Genomic DNA, 21,114 nt, shown 5'->3' with positions numbered 1-21,114 from the left:
GAGTTTTTTTAAAATGGCAGGCAGAGTTGTGATTTTTAAGGACTTGGAACTGATTTTTCTTGATCAGGACCTACCAGAATGAACTTTCTTGCTGCTTCCCATGTTGTCATTTTCTGTTTGAAGATACAGCCTTGTAGTTGGCTGTTGTTAGAATATAATGCCTTGTGTCTTTATTTTTTCTTTCTCATCCCTGGTGGCTCAGATGGCAAAGAATCTGCCTGCAATGCAGGAGGCCTGGATCCGATCCCTGGGTCAGGAAGATCCCCTGGAAAAGGGACTGGCTACCCACTCCAGTATTTTTATCTGGAGAACCCCATGGAGAGAGGAGCCTGGTGGGCCGTGGTCCACAGTGTCACAGAGAGTCAGATGGACACGACTGAGCCATTTTCACTTTCCTCATTCCTCGAGATATAACTGTAGTCCTTTCGAAGTCACAACAGGGCAAAAACCATGTAACTAATGCTTATATTCGGAGAAGGCAATGGCAAATCACTCCAGTACTTTCGCCTGACAAATCCCGTGGACAGAGGAGCCTGGTAGGCTGCAGTCCATGGGGTCGCTAGGAGTCGGACACAACTGAGAGACTTCACTTTCACGTTTCAGTTTCATGCATTGGAGAAGGAAATGGCAACCCACTCCAGTGTTCTTGCCTGGAGAATCCCAGGGATGGGGGAGCCTGGTTGGCTGCCATCTATGGGGTCACACAGAGTCGGACATGACTGAAGTGACTTAGCAGCAGTAGCAATGCTTATATTAAAGCCTTGTCAAGGTTTATAAGTTTGGAATACATTGTAAAGTGCTTATCACCTGTACTATATAATTTGATAGTCACAATTGCCCTTTAAAGTTGACAGAGAGATGTTTTTATTTCCATCTTAAAAATAGTTAACAGTGCTTCCCTGGTGCCTCAGTGGTAAGGGATCTGCCTGTCAATGCAGGAGACACAGGTTCAATCCCTGGTCTGGGAAGATCCCGCATGCCGTGGAGCAGGTAAGCCCGTGCACCACAGATACTGAGCTGCGCTCTAAAGCTGAGAAGCTGCAGCTACTGAAGTCCACGTGCCCTGGAGCCATGCTGCAAAAGAGAAGCCGCTGCAATGAGAAGCCCACACAGGGCAACTAGAGAGGAGCCCCCACTCACCACAACTAGAGAGGAGCCCCCGCTCACCGCAGCTAGAGAGGAGCCCCCACTCACCACAGCTAGAGAGGAGCCCTCACTCACCGCAGCTAGAGAAAAGCTGCACAGCAATGAAGGCCCAGCACAGCCAAAAATAAATGAGTAAAACTTTAAAAAGAGAAAAAAGAAATAGTTAACAGACTCAACATTCTCGAGCGATTCTCATGGCTACAGATCTCTTGATCTCCTGACTCCAAAGGTACAATCTCCTGACCAAGTAGAGCAGTCATGGTACATTTAAGAAAAAAAAAAACCTCAATATTGAATATAATACTCTATATACTTTCCTTCGATCTGAGAAAAAAAATGTATAATATGAAGACTACATATATAGAGAAATACCATACCAGTATTTTCTGTGGGCATACCTTCTGATTTTTAATAATTATTAAAGAAGACGAAGCACATATATACAATGGACCATGACCCAGCCATAAAAGATAATGAAACAATGCCACTTGTAGCCACACACAGGGACCCAGAGGTTGTCATGCAGAGTAATATAAGCCAGACAGAGAGCTACAGATACCATATGATGTCACTTTTACGTGGAAAAAAAAAAGATACCATTGAACCTATTTCCAAAACAGAAAAGACTCACAGATATGAAAAAAAAAAACAACTTATGGTTATTAGGAGGTTGGGTTAACAGATACACATTCCTATATATAAAATAAACAACAAGGATCTACCGTACTGTATGTACAGGAACTGTACTATTTTGTAATATAAGGAAAAAGAATCTATGTGTGTGTGTGTGTGTGTGTATTTGAATCACTGTGCTATACACCTGAAACTAACATGACATCGTAAATCAGCTTTACTTCTGTAGTTTACTTCTGTACTTCTATAGTTATATTATAATTTAAAAAATTATTACTGTAGCATCAATAATATAGAACTGGACATGTAGCAGGTGCTTATTTAATAGGATTTTGTTTTATATTAAGGGCTTTCTTAGTGGCTCAGTTGGTAAAGATTCTGCCTGCAATGCAGGAGACTGTCTGTGATGTAGGAGACACAGGTTTGATCCCTGAGTCAGGAAGATCCCCTGGAGAAGGAAATGGCAACCCCCTCTAGTATTCTTGCCTGGAAAATTCCATGGACAGAGGAGCCTGGTGGGCTACAGTCCATGGGGTCACAAAAGGACACAACTGAGTGACTAAATCACCATTGTATATTATTTACCAGGATGAATATAATTACAGTTATATTTCAGGGAGACAGATATGAAAGAAGTTGACTTGGATTTGTGTGTATTCTCCTTGTATTTTTAAAATATAAACACGTGCAGAAATGGTGTAGGCCTTGAACTTGTGCAGGCCTAGGTTTGCCTCCCACGTGCCACATGTAGGACTCTGGGTCTATGAGGATATTTTTTCTAGTTTTTTTTCCCACCTGTAAAATGATCATTACAGAACTTACTAGATAAGATGGTTTATATTGGTTAATGAATGTTGAGTATATAATAAGTACATCGTTCATAAAAAGCATTCAGTAAATGGTGATTACTAACAAATAAAAGCAAAAGATGTATGGAGCTACCACTTAGTCAGAGGTTATAGTTAAGGGTGCTCTGGTGCGTGCTTCTTTGTATTAATTCTTTCTCTCTTTCCTTTTGGATGTACTGGGTCTTCTGTGTTCCACATGGTCTTTATTTAGCTGCAGTGATTGGAGGCTACTCGAGCTGCAGTGTGTGAACTTTGCGCTGCCGTGGCTTCTCTTGCTGCGGAGCACCAGCTCAGGGTGCAGGCTTCAGCAGTTACAGCGCATGGCCTTACTCGCCCCAAGGCCTGTGGAATCTTCCCAGACCAGGGGTCGAACCCATATCCCCTGCACTGGCAGGTGGATTCTTAACCACTGGACCGCCAGGGTAGTCCATGATATATGCTTCTTAATGTGGATGTGCCTACAGTCTCATAATTTTCTTAGTAAATATCTTTGTAGCTTATCTTTTTTTTCCCCAGGGCTCCATTTCTTATAATATGCGTATGTGAGTTTTTAACAAAGTTACAGTCCTGTGGAGGAGTGCCTCAGTTCAAATGTTTGGTTTGCTCCAGGTCAAAGAGAGCCTCTGTGCAGTCAGTGATGTATAATACACCTCACCATAACAAGCAGTGCATTGTCCGCCTGGTTTCCTGACATCAGGAGTAGAATAGTGTTGTATCACACCTACTCATGGGTAACTCTGTATTAGGAATGCCAAAATTTCATCTCCTGTTCAGTCCTGTGACTTGTGCTGAATGAATGTGGATTGTTTTTGTAAGGCCAAGGCCTTTGTGACAAGACCATAAAAGTTTCAGGGAAGATGGTAATGATGGATTTTCTTTTTATTCATTGGAGTGCTTGTAATAAAACTAATGAATGGAAAGGACTGAGCATTTTCAATTAGCTGCATATAGTAAAATCCTAAAAATAATTAGTGGCTGAGATGGTGTGTAGTTATTTTAAAATACCATTTCTAGTTTGTAAAATCTTGGTTTAGTTTGCTTTGGAATCCAGCCATTTGGGAGAGAGAAAAACCCACAGTGGGCATGTGCATGTGTGTGTTTCAGACAGGCTTTTTATTTCTATGTGATAGTGTAATAATAGGTAGTAACTAATACTTTTTAGTCTTTTATACTTTCACAAAATTTTCTCTAATTCATGTTAACGCATTCCTCACAACAACAGTTTGACTTTATTAATATAAATAAGATTATTCGTTATTAACAAAAGTGGTGTGTGCAGTTGTATCTGACTCTCTGCAGCCCCATGGACTGTAGCCCTCCAGGCCCCTCTGTCCGTAGGGATTCTCCAGGCAAGAATCCTGGAGTGGGTTGCCATGCTCTTCTCCAGGGAATCTTCCCAACCCATGGATCGAACCTGCATCTCTGGTGTTTCCTGCAGGAGGATTGTTTACCATTAGTGCCACCTGGGAAACCCCAATAATAGTGCTATTTAGTAATGATAGTGTTATTATTCTGTTTTAAAGAGGACGAAACAGGGAGGACATAGGCTGCATGTGGTGGGGATTGCCCCTTTGAGTCTACACAGCTAAAAAGAATCAGAGAGTTGAAGCCAGGTCTTATGACTCAAAATCCAGTGGTGTTTGTGTTGTACAACATTTATGCTCTGGTTTGTTCTTGTTTCTGTTCATTCGTTTTGATTGCTGTCGAAGGGGCTAGTCTGCTTTTGGTTTTGAAGTAAACTTGTAACATTTAGGTGCTTTTAGTCTAATGGTATATGTCTATTCCCAGACCTCTTTTCAACTGATAGTTGTTCTATTAACACTTGAAAATGTTTGTCCGCTCAGTTGTGTCTGACTCTCTGCAATCCTGGGGAAGCGGGGTCCTGCATTACAGGCAGATACTTTACCATCTGAGCCCCAGGGAAGCCCCCTCGTGTCCTGAATGCTTGGGGAGGCATTATGTTTGGTTCTAGGAAGTCGAAAATAACTGGGTAAGGTCCTCATCCTCCAGGAATGGAGAGTATAGTGTTGGATCTTTCAGTCTAGTTTTACCCTCTGGGAACTGAGTGTTACCCATGGTTGGATGATTCAACACCACCTCCACCACCCCTGCCCCGGGGACTGTGCTTCCTGTCTTAGACCGGGGTAAGTTTCAGAGTTGGGCTTTGCTGGTGGCTCAGACAGTAAAGAATCTGCCTGCAATGCAGGAAACCCAGGTTCAGTCCCTGGGTCGGGAAGATCCCCTGGAGAAGGGAATGGCAACCCACCCACTCCAGTATTCTTGCCTGGAGAATCCTATGGACAGAGGAGCCTCGTGGGCTACAGTCCATGGGGTCACAAAGAGTCAGACACAACTGAGTGACTAACACAAAAACACACAAGGGGAGAGTTATTGGTCAAAACTGGATTTTCGTGAATCTGGATCACGTGTGTTCTTGATTGAGACTTCATAGCTTCCAGTGCTTTAAAGATTATGATATTCTCCACATATATTCTACCACTGGATCGCCATGGTAGTCCGTGAACTATTTATTAATATCCTCATTTTAGAGATGATGAGCCTAAGGCTGTGCAGAGTCAAGGGACTGGGTCTCTTTTTCCTTATCTCTAATGTGATCCAGCGGAAAGTTTCTGAAAATTTCTACCCTTGGGCTTTGAAAGCAGAGGTCCAGAAACGTGTTTGTGTGGTTTCTGAGTATCTTAGTCACTTTGGGTTGCTGTCACAGAAGACCATAGACTGACTGGCTTTAAAGAAAAAAAAAAAAAAATTTACTGCTCACACTTATTTAAATACATTTAATTTAGTCAATTTAAATTTATTTATTTATGGAGGGAATCCAATTTATTTATTTAGGGAATCCAAGACCAAGGCTCTGATCTATTTGGTGTCTGGTGAAGAAGATGTACTTCCTGATTCACAGATGACCATCCTCTTTCTGTGTCCACTCCTGGTGGAAAGGAGCCTCAGAGAGACCTCTCTGGATTCTCCTTTATAAGGACACTAATCCCCTTGAGGGCTCCACCCCCATGACCTCATTACCTCACAAAGGCCCCACCTCTGAATGCCCTTACATTAGGGTGAGGATTTCAACATATAACTTTGCCAGGAACATACATACTCATCACATAACAGCAGATACCTAGTTTGAAATGGCCAGTAACAACCAAAATATTTGTGTGGTTTTTTTTTGTCTTTGCCTTATCTTTCCTGTGCATGTGAAATTTGCATTTTGCTCCATGATCTAAGCTTCAATATCAAAATTTGTCCCTCAAAACTCAAATCAGAGTAAACTTTATGCCGTAGGGATTTCATGGATTTCTGTGGGGACAATTCTATGGCACACTGCCTTGCCCTGGGCTTGGGGAGTACCCAATCAGGTCATGTAAATCCACAACCCTTTCAGCTTATTCTGACACTATAGTTAGTGATGCTACATGTTTAGCCAAAGTTTTTACAGTCTGTATTTCTTTTACTCTCTTTTTTGTTGACAAAATTTGTTGCCTACTATTTTATTACAAAAATGATTTAAGGGCCTTCTCCTAAGGACATACAATAAAATCTAAAAATGTATGAAAGTCAGAGTGAAAGAAAAACCAGGCTGTTGTAGCAGGAGTAAATTGGAATGTGTGTTGTGGGTAGATGCCTGTGTTATGTTCCTGCAAATTTGCTAGAAATAGACCATTGATTTGGCTCTAAGCTTCCTTCCAGCCCAGACTCTCAGGCTGAAGTTTTGCGTCAGCTGTATAAGCCACATGTAGAAGGAGTCCAGGTTATCCTGGCCCTGAAGCCTGAGGGAAATGTCCCTTTCGGGTACACATAAGGTGAACACCCTTGCATCTTGGATTGCCAGACACAAACAGGGCATTTTGGCATTCTCATCGCAAACTTCACTAGATGTGTTTTTGGCTGCAAATTATAGCATCCCATGAGAAAAGCTCGAGGAGATCATACCAAAACCCGGTGTGACTATGGCAGGTCTCAACCCAGGTTTTCTGCCGGCAAGTCCATTGTGATTTCTGACGAGGATGGATTAAACCCTTGTTTCTTTTCCATCCAAATTGCTTTCTGGATGGAGTTAAGAGAAATGTATAATAATATTTCCAGGGTAGTGTTCTTCTCATTAGGAGAGAAAATGAATCCATTGGAATTTTAATGGTGAGCCTTTTTAATAGCAATCCTTATGATTTATTATTCTCCCTGGGATTTTATTCACAGTCTTAAAGTCTTAATAAAAATACATATGACAAAGAGGAGTTGGCTTGTCCCCATGGAACAAGTTTTAACATGAGAGAAGAAGGATAAATGTACACAGGAGACTCAGAAAGGGTGCTCTTGATTCTTTGTACCTTCCTGCATGAGATGCATATGAATGAGAGCCAGCAAGAATAAGAAATATGCCCACTAGCATGGTTCTGATTAAATACTTACTTGAAAGTTTTGATTTGGGGAGCTCTCAGATTATGCACTCTTTTAAAAGACATATGCCCAGAGTTTATGGTTTATTCTGGTTTGTGTACATAGTAAGGAAGTCCTTGCAATTCCAAGTCTGTGAGATGTCCCAGTGCAGAGGGGTCTTCTCCTGGGCATGGGGTTGAGGGGATGGCTGGTCCTCGGCATTGCAGGGTGGCCAACAGTAGCAATGAAAAATGAGACTGGACCACTTGCCCTGTACTTGCTCATTTTGAAAGAAGCTCACAAATGGCTGCAAAGCCCTCACTGTGTCTTTCCAGCCATTGCCTGGTTCCAGACGTTTGATCACCAATGCAGCGTTTCCCTGATGCTGTGTGGGTTGATAAAACAGTTGCCGAGCCGGAATCCCTAAAGAAATTATTAATTATCTGGTTAATGGGCATCAGGCTGAGGGAGTGTGAGATTAATCACCAGCCGTGGGATGAGTTGCTGAAGTGGATTTTGGTTTTTCGTCTCCTGTCACTCGGTAATGGCTTTTCCTTCCTTCACCATCAGGCGAACAGGTGCAGAGATGCTGTCTTTTCATTTTCCCAGAGTCAGTAACAGCCGGTGGCCAGGCGATGCCTCTTCTTTAGTCCTGCTGCACGAGCAGTTTTCAACATGGAGCATTAGCTACTCAGAATGTCCCGACTCTCGGAGTCTCTCCCGATGTATCAGGTCCCACCTCCACTTTTTCAGCGTTCCCCAGTGGCACACATGGACACGCACAGTCTCCCACCAACATACATACTTGCACATACACACAGACATATACATACACAGATAGTTACAAATGTGAGCAAAGAACATTTGGAGATATTTCCAGATGCAGTGCATGAACTTCTGCTTTATCTCATTTCTTTATTGGGGAAAACACTCCTTATCTCTAAATGCAAAAAAGAAAAAGAAAGAAAAGAAAGAAAGAAACACTCTATGTGTCCTAGCTACTTCTTCCAGAGTGGGAGTTCCACATGAGTTCTTTGGTAGCCGGTGATACAACAAAGATATGGCAAGAATTCTCTGGATCTTCCCTTTCTCTCTTCTGGGTCCAGTCCCCTATCCTAAGAAGTTACCTTCGTTCAGGTCCATCACTCGTGTGATATCATGTCTTCATTTTGAGAAGCATCTTTTCAGCAATTGGATCTTTCATTTCCAGGACGTTAATGTGTCTTAGAATTTGTGGAGTTGTTGAGGAAAGTTGGCTAGTATTCCAGGTAGTGGCAGGCAGGGAGCATCCTCCATGCTGGTTGCGGGAGAGCTCTGCTGTTCGGTTAAGATCATGCTTCCCAACCCTGTATGCAGTGCCAGAGGCCCAGGTAAACCATGGATGCTGGAGGTTCCTATGGTGAGTGAGCCCACATCAAATTTAGCCTTTCTGTCTTCCCTTTATCTTAGACTGGGGCCTGAGACTTCACAAGAGGATATCCTGCTGCTTCACAGCGATGCTAAGGATATAAAACTATTAGCAGCACTGTTGATTTTAGTTTGCTATGTTTACTGTGTTTATCTAGAGTTTGACAATTTTTCCCTTGCAGGTTGAATAAATGGAATGAAGATGGGGCACACATATACTGTAAAGTAGAGAGAGGTAGCCCACTGAAACCAGAAAGAGTTTGAAGTGTAAATGTATAAAAGTATTGTGTTGGCCAAAAAGTCCATTCCTGGATTTTCCATACCATCCTATGGAAAAGTTGCAGGAAAACCCGAATGAACTTACTGGCCAGCCTAGTATAATGTTTTATTGCACTCTAATACATACTGTTAGAGAAGGCAATGGCACCCCACTCCAGTACTCTTGCCTGGAAAATACCATGGACAGAGGAGCCTGGTAGGCTGCAGGCCATGGGGTCGCTAAGAGTCGGACACAACTGAGTGACTTCACTTTCACTTTTCACTTTTATGCATTGGAGAAGGAAATGGCAACACACTCCAGTGTTCTTGCCTGGAGAATCCCGGGGATGGGGAAGCCTGGTGGGCTGCCGTCTATGGGGTCACACAGAGTTGGCCATGACTGAAGCGACTTAGCAGCAGCAGCAGCAGCAATACATACTGTGCAGCTTCTCAGTTGCTTTTAAGGAGAAATCTTTCTGAATCTTTTAAAGCAAGTAGATATTTGTAGCTAATTTTCCACTAATAAATCCATGTTTATTGGGAGCCTCAGATTCTGAGGCTATGGTGGAGATAAGACAAAGGCCAAGCATTCACTGACCTACAAGTCTATTATTCCATTATTAAATAAGTATACCAAGAGAATGATGTAGAATTCAGATGGTGATAAGTGTTAGGGAGGAAATAAAATGAAGGTGTGATGGAGAATGATTAGACAGTCAAAGAAGGGTTGAACTTTAAGGGGTAACCTTTGATCTGAGAGCGTTATGAGAAGGAACCCATCCTGTAAAGATTCAAGGACAGGATGTTCTTGGCAGACAGAGTAACAGGAGCGAGGGCCATCGGGTAGGCATGTGCTGGGCTGGTTCATGGAATAGGAAAAAGGCTGAAATAGCCAGAGCCTGGTGAGTGAAGAAGTATTTGGCCTTGTTGTTGTGGGTGAGCAAGACCGTGACATTGAACCCTGATAGTGAAAGTCATTCAGTCATGTCCGACTTTTTGCGACCCCATGGACTATACAGTCCATTAAATTCTCCAGGCCAGAATATTGGAGTGGGTACCCTTTCCCTTCTCCAGGGGATCTTCCCAACTCACGGATCGAACCCAGGCCTCCCGTTTTGCAGGCAGATTCTTTACCAGTTGAGGCACAAGGGAAGTCCAAGAATACTGGAATGGGTAGCCTATCCCTCCTCCAGCGGATCTTCCCAACCCAGGAATCGAACCGAGGTCTCCTGCATTGCAGGCGGATTCTTTACCAACTGAGCTATGAGCCCCCCTTGGAAAGGCTGCAGCTCATCCCGTGCATGATGAATTGCCTGTTTGCATATGATAAGTTGAAAATTGTAAAGTTCATTTAACTACACTCCTTGCCATAGCCTTTGCATGTTTAATTTGCTTGGCTAATCTTTCTTTATGCATAGTATGAAGGGGAAAAAAAAAATCAGTGTATATTGGATTTTCACAAGAATTCTAAAATGATTCCAGTTTGAATGACATAAAATGCCCATTTTGTTCGGGACGGCATTGAAATGGATGTCACAGACAGTTATCTGTGTCGAGCTCTTAATCTCATTTGGGGTGAGGAATTTTTCTTGAGCAGTTCAGAAGAGGGTAGCTTTCTGTTATGTGTATTCTCTTTATATCTCCACTCAGTGCTAAGATCCCAGAAACCGCTTAGAGTCCCAGAATGTCTGCCTTGTCATAAACTTCCAGGCAGTGGCTGGGCTTTGCAGCTACAGAAAATGCAGATGACCCATTTCTGTTCCTAAAATCTAAGCCTGCCTAGTAGTTGTGGAACTGCTGGCCTTGAAGGATCTTCTGGACTTTAAACTGTCTTCTGGGCTTCTTGTAGAGCATAGCATCTCTGGTGGTTGGGTCACTCCTTCTCTTAGGGGTTCCCGAGCTCGTTCTGATAAGTAAAGCCAAATTTGCTTTGTTAAGCTCAGCAGTTTCCAGCAGTAAGGAGATAAAAAAAGAGGGGGGAGAAATGAATATCTTTGGGGGAGTAGAAGCCATTTCTGTTTATAACAGGCACTAAATACACTTTTTAAAAAATGAATTGGTTTAATTTTTGCAATCTTACAGTGCCTCTACCAGGGAATCTGGAATATCCCATAGAATAAAGTTGAACAGAAGGTTTGACTTAGCTTCTTGCCTCTGATAGTACCATTTTATCTATAGGTAGCGTCCTCTCACGGAGAAGGCAATGGCAACCCTCTCCAGTACTCTTGCCTGGAAAATCCCATGGACAGAGGAGCCTGGTAGGCTTCAGTCCATGGGGTCACGAAGAGTCAGACGCAACTGAACGACTTCACTTTCAATTTTCACTTTCATGCATTGGAGAAGGAAATGGCAACCCACTCCAGTGTTCTTGCCTGGAGAATCCCAGGGACGGGGGAGCCTGGTGGGCTGCTGTCTGTGGGGTCGCACACAACTGAAGTGACTTAGCAGCAGCAGCATCCTCTGAGGGCTTCCCAGGTAGCGCTAGTGGTAAAGAACCCGCCTGCCAATGCAGGAGATGTAAGAAATGCAGGTTCAGTCCCTGGGTGGCAAGATCCCCTAGAGGAGGTCATGGTAACCCACTCCAGTATTCTTGCCTGGAGAATTGTTATGAACAGAGGAGCCAGGTGGGCTATGGTCCATAGGGTCGCAAAGAGTCGGACACGACTGAAACGACTTAGCGCACATGCCTGCACAGCATCCTCTGAGTTGTTTTAGGAATATAAATTGCAAAATGTCATCTGTGAGGATGGTGGTTGTCGTTTTATCTCTTTTAGAGAATTAAGAAATGAATGTAATTGTTGGTCCAGGGGTCACTGCATTTGCAATAAACACTCTGGGACCCTTGCCCTCTCTTGAGTTTTCCAAAGAGTTACTACTTCCTGAGACCTGCCAACTTTTTCCTAGGTGCTTTATTGAAATCATCTTTAATATTCACAGTGACCTCAAAAGGTAGACACCAATACTATCCTTCCTTGTTCTGCAGATAAGAAACTGGGCCACCAAGGGGTTTGTAATCCATCCAAGCAGAGGGCTGCAGCCAGGCTCTGCATCAGACTGTGGGCTCTTTCCTTGTGCTCTGGGCTTCATGCTGCCATCTTTGAAGGAACTGTGCAAGTGTCCAAACAAGGACTTATCTGCATCTTGTGCAGAGTTACCCCTCATCTTGTTAATAAAGTAATGACCAGTACCTGGGAGCATCATCTCAATGTGGAGGGTGGAAGGGGTCGATGACATATCATTTCAGTTGAGTCACTCAGTCCTGTCTGACTCTTTGCAACCCCATGGACTGCAGCTCGCCAGGCTTCCCTGTCCATCACCAACTCCCGGAGTTTGCTCAAACTCATGTCTGTCGAGTTGGTGTTGCCATCCTGAACCCCATGAACAGTATGAAAAGGCAAAAAGATGGCACATCAGTGCCATTTAATTTAATCCAGCTGTCTACTGTGCTCACGCCCAAGGCACTTCTCACTTTCTCGGATGAATTTGTCTCGTCTGCATCTCTGGATAGTTCTCCACCAGAGGCTCAGTCTCTCTTCTGAGTATACAGGCCAGCAGGGACCAGCTGTGTGGGACTCCTGCCACTCTGAGTCACTTTCACACCCTCCATTCCTTACAGCTGGGGAATCAAAGACTAAGCCCATCCTTGCAAACCTGTAATCTTGATATTTCCGTTCTTTCCTCTACAGCTCTGCCACGCACACACACACACACACACACACACACAGAGTCACACATATACATGCACATGCAGTTGGTCACACACACACCCATGTGCACACACACACACACACACACACACATCTCTTTGCCTAAGTGCCTTTTAGCTTAAAAAAGAGGTAGACCCTAGTGCTAGTTAAGTCATAGTCTTTCAAAAAATTCGCTTTGTAGGACTTTGCTGGTGGTCCAGTAGATAAGAATCCACTTTGCAGTGCAGGGGACGGGGGTTCACTCCTGGTTGAGGAACTAAGATCCTGCCTGCCACAGGGCAACTAAGCCCACGTGGGCTGCAACTGCTGAGCCTGTTTGTCATAACTACTGCACCCGTGTGTCACAGTAAAAGGTCTCATGTGTTGCAATGAAGGATCCCACATGTCGAAACTAAGATCTGATGCAGCCAAATGAATAAATAAATGTTTTGTTTTGTTATTTTAAAAAGATGCTTCACAAAGAATTCCATGCTGTGGACATTGCCCAAGACAGAGATGTGTCAAGTACAGCACCCTTTGTATTGGCAAGGTGTGCTGGCTGACATGGGCCTTGGATACACAGTAAGAAAATGAGTAGCACAATTCTAGGTCTATTTTGCTGAGCTCAGAGACATGTGAGTACACATATACACAAATAGGCAGACACACACATACATACAGTTATACCCAGGGGTTTCCCTTCAGATTGCGCTATGAAAGCCACTGGGACATGACGCTCATCTCACAAAGGCTATTTATAAACACTTGATGAGACAATGACAGCCTTGTCCTGTGTGGACAAGTGGGAACATAAAAACAAAATGAAGTCCCATTGGCCAGTGATCGCTGGGGACTTCAGGCCAAATGAGATGATAATAGAGGATAGTCACCAAAAAGGCTGGAGGATCCCATGCTCCCTGTGCAGCCATGTAATATTTCAGCATGTCCTGGGAGGAGAAATGCTCTCTGTTTTGAGTGCTATTTCAGCCAGTAGCATTGTTTGCAATGCATGCGTGCGTGCTAAGTTGCTTCAGTCGTGCCTGACTCTTTGTGAGCCTATGGACTATAGCCTACCAGGCTTCTCTGTCTATGGGACTCTCCAGGCAAGAATACTGGAGTCAGTTGCCTTGCCCTCCTCCAGGGGATCTTCCTGACCCAGGATTCAGACCCTTGTCTCCTACATCTCCTGCATTGGCAGGTGGGGTGGTTTTTTTTGTTTTTTTGTTTGTTTGTTTTTTTGGTTTTTTTTGTTTTGTTTTGTTTTTTATCACTAAGCACTATCTGTTTGCAATATGGAGCTGCAAAACCATTTCAAAAACTCTCATGTTTTCTCAGCTGCTGATGTCTTGGAAGAGATAGAAACCATCACTGACTCACCTCTGAGTTCTAGGAATTGGAATTGGGTCCGATATTGAGGTGTTTGTAGATGGTTATACTGGAGGAGGCACAGAGCAGACTCACGTTTCTCTCCCATCCCTTTTCATGGAGGCAAAAATGATTACCCTTATTTTCAAGATCAGAACAACCCTGTACCATAAAACAAGATGATATTGAGATGGTTCCAAAAATAGGAGCTTAGGAAATAGCAGTTGGAGTAAGAACTTGTGAAGATCATGCCCATGGACTTCAGGTGTAGAAACTGTATCGGTAGGCACCTTAACACTGACTGGTTCATAAGAATTCTGCTGCTAACTAAAGAGGATGCATTCAAATTTTAACCAGAAGAGGGATGACTCGAATTCCATATTGAAAAGAACCTCTGGGAACCAGGGAGAGAATCCTCTGTGCCAGGAAGTGGAAGAAGAGAGATTAACGATTCCACTTGGGTGACTAGCTTTGCTTGGAGCACTGCATCAGTTCCCAAGGGTCCTCCTAGCTTCTGACCCTCTGATTCTGCTCCTCTATTGATGCACAACAAGGTGGCTACATTTCTTGCCTCTCCCAGCCCAATCCCATATGCTCTTTCAATTCAGATCATGTTTTCCTAACAAAGGCACAGGATTGAGAAGCAAAACACAGCAGCAGTGAGTCTGAGAGGGCTTCTCAGCCTCATCTTAGTTGCTTCCTGTTTGACAGTGAGAACTAAGGAAGTGAGAAATCTGGGCTCCCTGCATGAATATTCTGGAAGCTTATTTCACTTGGCAATGTGACACTCCGAGTGCACCTCTAACTTCTGCTGTTCCTCTTCATTGTCATTATCTGAGATTCACGGGAACAGTATATGGTTACATATCCCCAAGTTCTCTCCAGTGTACACTTTGCAATTTAAAGATACAGACATAGTAAATGTATTATGATTACCTGTGAGCCCTTAGTGTAACTAAAGGGGATCAAGCTGCTGTGATTTAAAATTTTATTACATAAAACTACCCTTGGTCCACTCCTTAAAGTGTCAAGGTCCTTATGATTTGGGACCAAGAGATAAAACATGAAGCTAAGTTTTTATGTAAAGGTTTGAAATAATATGGTGTGTATATTAAGACACAACTTGTCCACTCAGTCACAGTTCTTTCCCCTCAAACCAGACTGAAAGTATCAGACTACAGAGTGCAACACATACCACACACACACACACACACACACACACCCCACACACATACCACACACATACCACACACACACACACACACACCACACACACACACACCACCCACATACCACAAACACACACACACACACACACACACACCATTCATGCACCCACAACCCAGATATAATTTTGCTCATTCTCTTACTGCTTCTGGGAGCACTGACCTCATTACTGGTTTTCTCTGGGGGCTTTCCAGAATGCCCACAACCTGAACACCAACCTAACTTGGTGATGCCTTCTTTTCTCTTCTGGGGAAGCAGTAAGCATGCGTAGTAGTAGTGTTGGTCTCTCAGTTGTGTCCAACTCTTTGTGACCCCATGTACTATAGCCCGCCAGGCTCCTCTGTCCATGGGCTTCTCCAGGAAAGAATAGTGGAGTGGGTTGCCATTCCCTTCTCCAGAGGATCTTCCCTACCCAGGGATCAAACCCGGGTCTCCTGCATTGCAGACAAATTATTTACTGTCTGAGCTACAGGGAAGCTGTAAGCAGGCTATACTAAACATGAATGGCTAGACTATTTTGTTTATCTTTGGCAAAGCTCTAAGTATTCCAGATTTGAGGATCACCACCCTGGAAGATTGGATTCATTGTTGGAGGTAACTTAGTTCATCTCTGTAGACTGTACTGTGATGCTCCTGACTGTTGAGGTCCATGTTAAAGGCAACAAATGCTTATTTATGGGCTATTCCAAGCCTTGTTATTGAAATCTTTTATAAACAGGTGATCAAAGCTCTTGATTCTGAAGGGTGAAAAAAAAAAACTAATATGGATTTCTGTAGCAGCTTCATGACACCATAGAGAGAGAACAAAATTGTTCAAGTTATAAAAGCAAAGAGGTGAAGGGAAGACCCCCATTGGGTCTCCTGGAATGGGGAGTTCTGATGTACAAGTTGTGGGCATAAAGCATTACTTGGTTGAGTTCTGGCTGCACATTCAGAGACCTAGTGGGTTCTCTAGCCATCTTCTTGGCTGCTGTGGCTACCAGTACCTCCCAGACTCACCATCTGGATGGGCTGATTGACTTCTGCTATGTTACCACCTACCTTTGGTTTGGGCTTCAGCCAGGCTTTCCCTGTCTTTCTTCGTAAGCATTGCAGTGTTAGCATCATCTGAGTGTTTTCTGCCAGCCGTCTGTATGTGCTATGTGGTCAATGAGGATAGGGAGCAGAGCACCCCAGAAGAGACCATAAACAAAGCCCCTAAAACTTTCATCGTGGCTGGTGAGTCCCTTCAGGTGTTTGTACATTCAAGTCAGAGAGGAATGTCAAAAGACAGTCCATTCCCGTGGAAATTCCAAAATTGTAGAATTGTGAAGTATAAATGGAGCATCTCTTTTCCTCACCGTCAGTGCCCCTGAGCAGATAAGGCATTGCCTTTGAGCCTGTCCCAAAGTCTTTGTTTTCATGGATAAAATTAGTGGCTAAAGGAATGGAAATAAGAGCATGGACTCATACCTTTTAAAGCACAGCTCCGTGGTATGGACAAACCTGAACACTGTCTTAAAATGGTGCTTTTGAGAGTATTTATTCAAAGAATAAATTCCAAATGTCCCAGAAAATACTATTAATGAAAGTGCTTAAGTACTTACAGAGAAAGAAAGTCTAGGTTATAGTTCTTGTGTCTTTGGTTCTTAGCCCTGGAGCTTTCTTGTCGTTATCTATAATGTTTCCTAACTATTCATCGCCTAAAAGTGTCCCCAGTATATATAAGGGGATTAGTAACATATCTACCAATAACCAATCTGCAGTGCCCTCCGACTTTCCCTGAGACCCTCAGAAATCCTTTCCAGCCCTGCTTATGACCCAGGATCCTGCCAGAAAAGAGCATGTGCCCTTCTACTCCTTGAGAAGGAGAGGAGGCGTGAAATGGTAGAGCTGAAGGATCTTCAGCAATAGGAGAAAGAGAGCAAGCTGCAGTTTCACTCAGGCCTGACACTGATGGAACACATGTTCCATCAAGTTTGCAACTTGAAGGTTCGCATGTAGGGAACCTACTGTAGTCCTCCCAGCTGAATTAGTAATAATACATGAAATGAACCTCACCTCCAGCTTCCAAATCTTAAGGATTCCCTAAGTAGCTTAAAATGAATGGCACCTCTCATCAGTTGAGTCAGGAAATTAGTGCCCCAAACTGAGTCACTAAGATTTAACTTCTGATGCTTGATTTGACCAACTTATTTCTCCATTTTATTTGGTCTGCGTGTCTCATGTTGCAGGCTCTGTGCTAAAGAACGCCACTTTCTTATCTCATTTTACCCTCAGCATTTGTGAAGAGGTTGTTTTGTATTTATGGTGCACAAGTCTGCTTTTGCCTATAATGTATATTCATCGTGCAGATGTGGAATGAGCCAGAAAATGAGCACGGCCCTGCCCAAGCTTGCACCAGCAGTAAGTGACAGGGTGGGTTGAACTTGGACCCAGCTCTTTCCCTATCTGCCCCGCTACTGCATGGGTACCATAATACGGAAATGATGACTGCTCTGTCAATAGAGGGGAGATCTTACTTTTTTAAATGACTGGGTTCCTCAGAAATTGTGCCTCCCACAAAAGGCAATGATTACCACTTTTCCCAAAACTGAACTGAGGCAGTTGAGCCCTAGGATCACAGAACAATACCATCCTATATTTTGAATGAACAAGGTATTTTCCTATATTTGAGCCATTTATTGATTGTTCTTCTAATCTCTTGCTCCCCTTTGTTCCCTGGCTAATCATACTTCTGAAGGCTTGCTTACAAGTGTGTGCTTTGCAGGAAAAGCCTAAGTGAATGGGTGGAAAGTCTTTTTGAAATGGCAATGGCATCTAAAAAAATGCGTGCTCTTAACATCATAGAGCCATTTTCTCAGTGTAATCCACAAATACCCTGGCAGTGCTAGTTAAAAATGCAGATCGCTGTTACTCAGCCATAAAAAAGAATGAAATAATGCCATTTGCAGCCACGTGGATGAACCTAGAGATTATCATACTAAGCGAAGTAAGTCAGACAGAGAAAGACAAATATCATGATATCACTTATAGGTAGAATCTAAAATATGATACAGGTGAACTTATTTGCAAAACAGAAGCAGACTCACAGACATAGAAAACAAAGGAGAAAGGGAGGGGGATAAATTTGGAATTTGGGGATAACAGATACTCATACATATAAAATAGATAAGCAATAGGACCTATTGTATAGCACAGAGGACTATATTCAATATACTGTAATAACCTACAATGGAAAGCAGTCCAAAAAAGAATATATGTAACAGAATCACTTTGTCATACTCCTGAAACAAGCACAACATTGTAAATCAACTATACTTCAGTTTTTTAAAAACAGATTCCTGAGCTCCTTCGTTGAGCTATTTAATCCGCATTTCTCAGGGTGGCCTGGAACTCTGCATTTTAAACAGTGCACAGGGTTATCCTCAGGGACGCTGAGGTTTAAGAACCATCGATGCCAAAAAAAAAAAAAGAGAGTGAAAGCAAAACATAGTCAGGGGCGTCCAACAGGCTCCCCCTCCAAGAGCTAATTTAGAGGTTTAACTCCGAAGAGCTTTCTTTGTATGGCAAATCCAGAGGGTCCTTCTCATTTGTACATTTCCTTCCCTCCCTCATTCATTTCTTCCCAGAGTTACTTTTTTTCAAACTTCCGAGCTCTTCACAACGACTGATCAATGAACTTACACATGAAAGACACACTTAAACTCTTCTCATCTCCTTTCATCCCCTCCACGGCAAATGCCCTTTCATCTTCTCAGACATTCCAAAATGTGGCAAAAAAGATGGCTCTTGCAACAGACGCAATTCTTTCTAGGTCTCTAGGTAACATTTTAACCTGTGTAATGTTCACTGCACAGCATCTTAAGTAATATTCCAGGAAATACGCTGCTGCTTGTTAAAAAGGATAGGGCCCCAGAGATGTCTTTAAATATGCCTGTAAAGTGAGAGGTGCCAAGAGAAAGCTAATATGGCTGATTATAGTTATTTACCTTACATTTTCATTCGCTTTTAACTGGGTGTAATTTAGGGGCATGAAATCTCTTATTGGAAGTGTATTTGCATTAAACAGCTCTAAGCAACCATGAAAATGCAGAAACTGAAAAATTGACAGACTGGGTTCCTAGAATCCCAAAGTAGCATTTTTGTAATAGGCATACAAACAAATCGAATAAACATGTTTTGCTTCAGCGATTTAAAGAATATGGTCTTTGGAGTAATTTGTCTTTTTTTAACTATCATTTCTAACCTTTTCATTGCCTATCTCTAGTTTGCAGGTCCCCCTAACAATCTGCGGCAATTTCCCAACCAGCTGTTGGTGTCCTAGGGCCCGGTGCTTTGTCTCCGTTTTCTTGAGCTATCAAATCATCCTATAAAGGGGATTACCTGAGGGCTGTTGTTTCCCAGGTTTGTATTTAGCGGCCGGTTTGTTGTTTTGTTTTTGTTTTTGTTTTCTTAAGATGCTTCATTGGATGGAAAGGGTGCTTAAAAAATTGCAGTGGCCCCGAACAGTGAGGCTCAGGCCAAGTGTCAGAAGGTGCTTCCAGTAATGGGCGCTTTTTCTTCCCTATTAATAGCCTCAAACCTAAGCCTGGATCTGTTGAAATAGAGCTTGATTTTTTTCAGGTGTTTGTGAAGGTTTGCATAGACTCTCTTTGGAAGAGAATGAGAGAATGTGTATTCATTTCACTAGACTTGGCATGATTAAAAAAAAAAATTATTTGTATATTCTTACCCATTGGAAACTATAAGGGATCAACAAAGTCATTGTTGACACTTGGACTTGGAAGAATGGGTAAAATGAGAAGCTCCATCTCCTTACTTAGGGTTTTGAAACTCTAGTTAAACAGAAGGAAAGGAGGCTAATAGGCCTTTAGAGTTAAGTCCTGATTTCTACTTGGACATATTTTGCAAGCAGTAATTTTCCAGTATCATGTGGGGTACTACCACTTATCAAATCACTAGATAGAAGAAAAAGAGGGAGAAAAAAGAAGGGGAAACAGAGTCATGGCAGAGGAGCTCTTCTGGTTCCTTTTTTCCCTTTTCCTTCCCCAAACCATCCCCCCACGAAATGATATTTTAATTCAAGTCTGTCTGGCTAGAGTCAGTGTTTGGACTTTTAGTAATATCGCCATCATTAGGAGGAAAGTGGACTCTAAGCTTGTTCCCAGAATGGTGAATAAGACTTTCTCACTTGAGAAGTCCCTTTTGTTTATTTGGAACTTCCTAAGGTAAGAAGAACATTTGTATCCTTCAGAGGAAAAATTTATCTTTCAATTAGAGCCAGGGAAGAAATTCTCAAAGAGAGACTTACTCTGTTTAAACTGACTAATCTGTTTTCTCACCATCCTGATAAAATGATAAAGATTCCCCCTCCTAATTGTCCTTCTAGTTTTTGATCCCCATATATATCACGATGTACTTCTATCAAAAACCTCCAGTAGATATTAATTATTAGGCTTTGTGGCCTTGCTCATAGGTAGATGCCAGTCATATTTTTCAAAAGTGGAAAATAAGCAAAAATACTTTCTAAGTGATTTCCCTCACCTTTCAAAGAAATGAGAGAAGAATCCTATTTCCTCTTAATAGCATTTTTTTCCATAATCCACTTACACAAAAATTGCAACAGTTTTACATCTCCAGGAAAATGGTGTGTGTTTTGTTTGTTTGTTTATGTGTTGTGAAATCAAAATGAGTATGAATATCTATGTTAAGAAGATTTTTAAGAGTGTATTTCTGATATGGTACAGGTGTTTATACCCATCTAATTTTTTGGTTTGTCCTATTAATTGAAAGATTTATACTATAAATACATAAATCAGAGCTGTACCCTGGCTTTAAAAATATATATTTTAGCAAGTTTTTATTTTTCTATTACTTGGAGCAGTGGTGAAGAACCCACCTGCCGATACAGAAGATGTAAGAGATGTGGGTTTGATCCCTGGCTCAGGAAGATCCCCATGGAGAAGGAAATGGCAACCCACTCCAGCATTCTTGCCCAGGAAATCCCATGGGCAGAGAAGCCTGGCAGGGCTACAGTCCATAGGATCACAGAGAGTTGGACATGACTTAGACACTAAACAACACAGAATAGGATTTATACTATAAATACATAAATCAGAGCTGTACCGTGGCTTTGAAAAAATATACTTTAGCAAGATTTCTCTCTC

General features: G+C 42.6%; 1 protein-coding gene across 27 annotated transcripts in view; it reads left to right on the top strand.

Annotated features, from left to right (window-relative positions):
- The window catches only part of ESRRG (estrogen related receptor gamma), a 696,316-nt gene that overhangs the window by 244,527 nt on the left and 430,675 nt on the right, over nucleotides 1-21,114 (top strand). For 5 of the 27 annotated variants that reach the window (XM_069544604.1, XM_069544601.1, XM_069544577.1 and 2 more), the window contains exon 3: nucleotides 19,215-19,351. The exons of the other annotated variants lie outside the window; for them this stretch is intronic. The gene's annotated coding sequence lies outside the window, so the exon portion shown is untranslated. The remainder of the gene's footprint in view (nucleotides 1-19,214; nucleotides 19,352-21,114) is intronic. 27 annotated transcript variants of the gene reach the window in all.

This window comes from Ovis canadensis, chromosome 12 (assembly GCF_042477335.2).
Source record: "Ovis canadensis isolate MfBH-ARS-UI-01 breed Bighorn chromosome 12, ARS-UI_OviCan_v2, whole genome shotgun sequence".
Lineage (NCBI taxonomy): Eukaryota > Metazoa > Chordata > Mammalia > Artiodactyla > Bovidae > Ovis > Ovis canadensis.
Note: the sequence above shows the minus strand (reverse complement) of the source record. Positions and strands in the feature narration are given on the sequence as shown.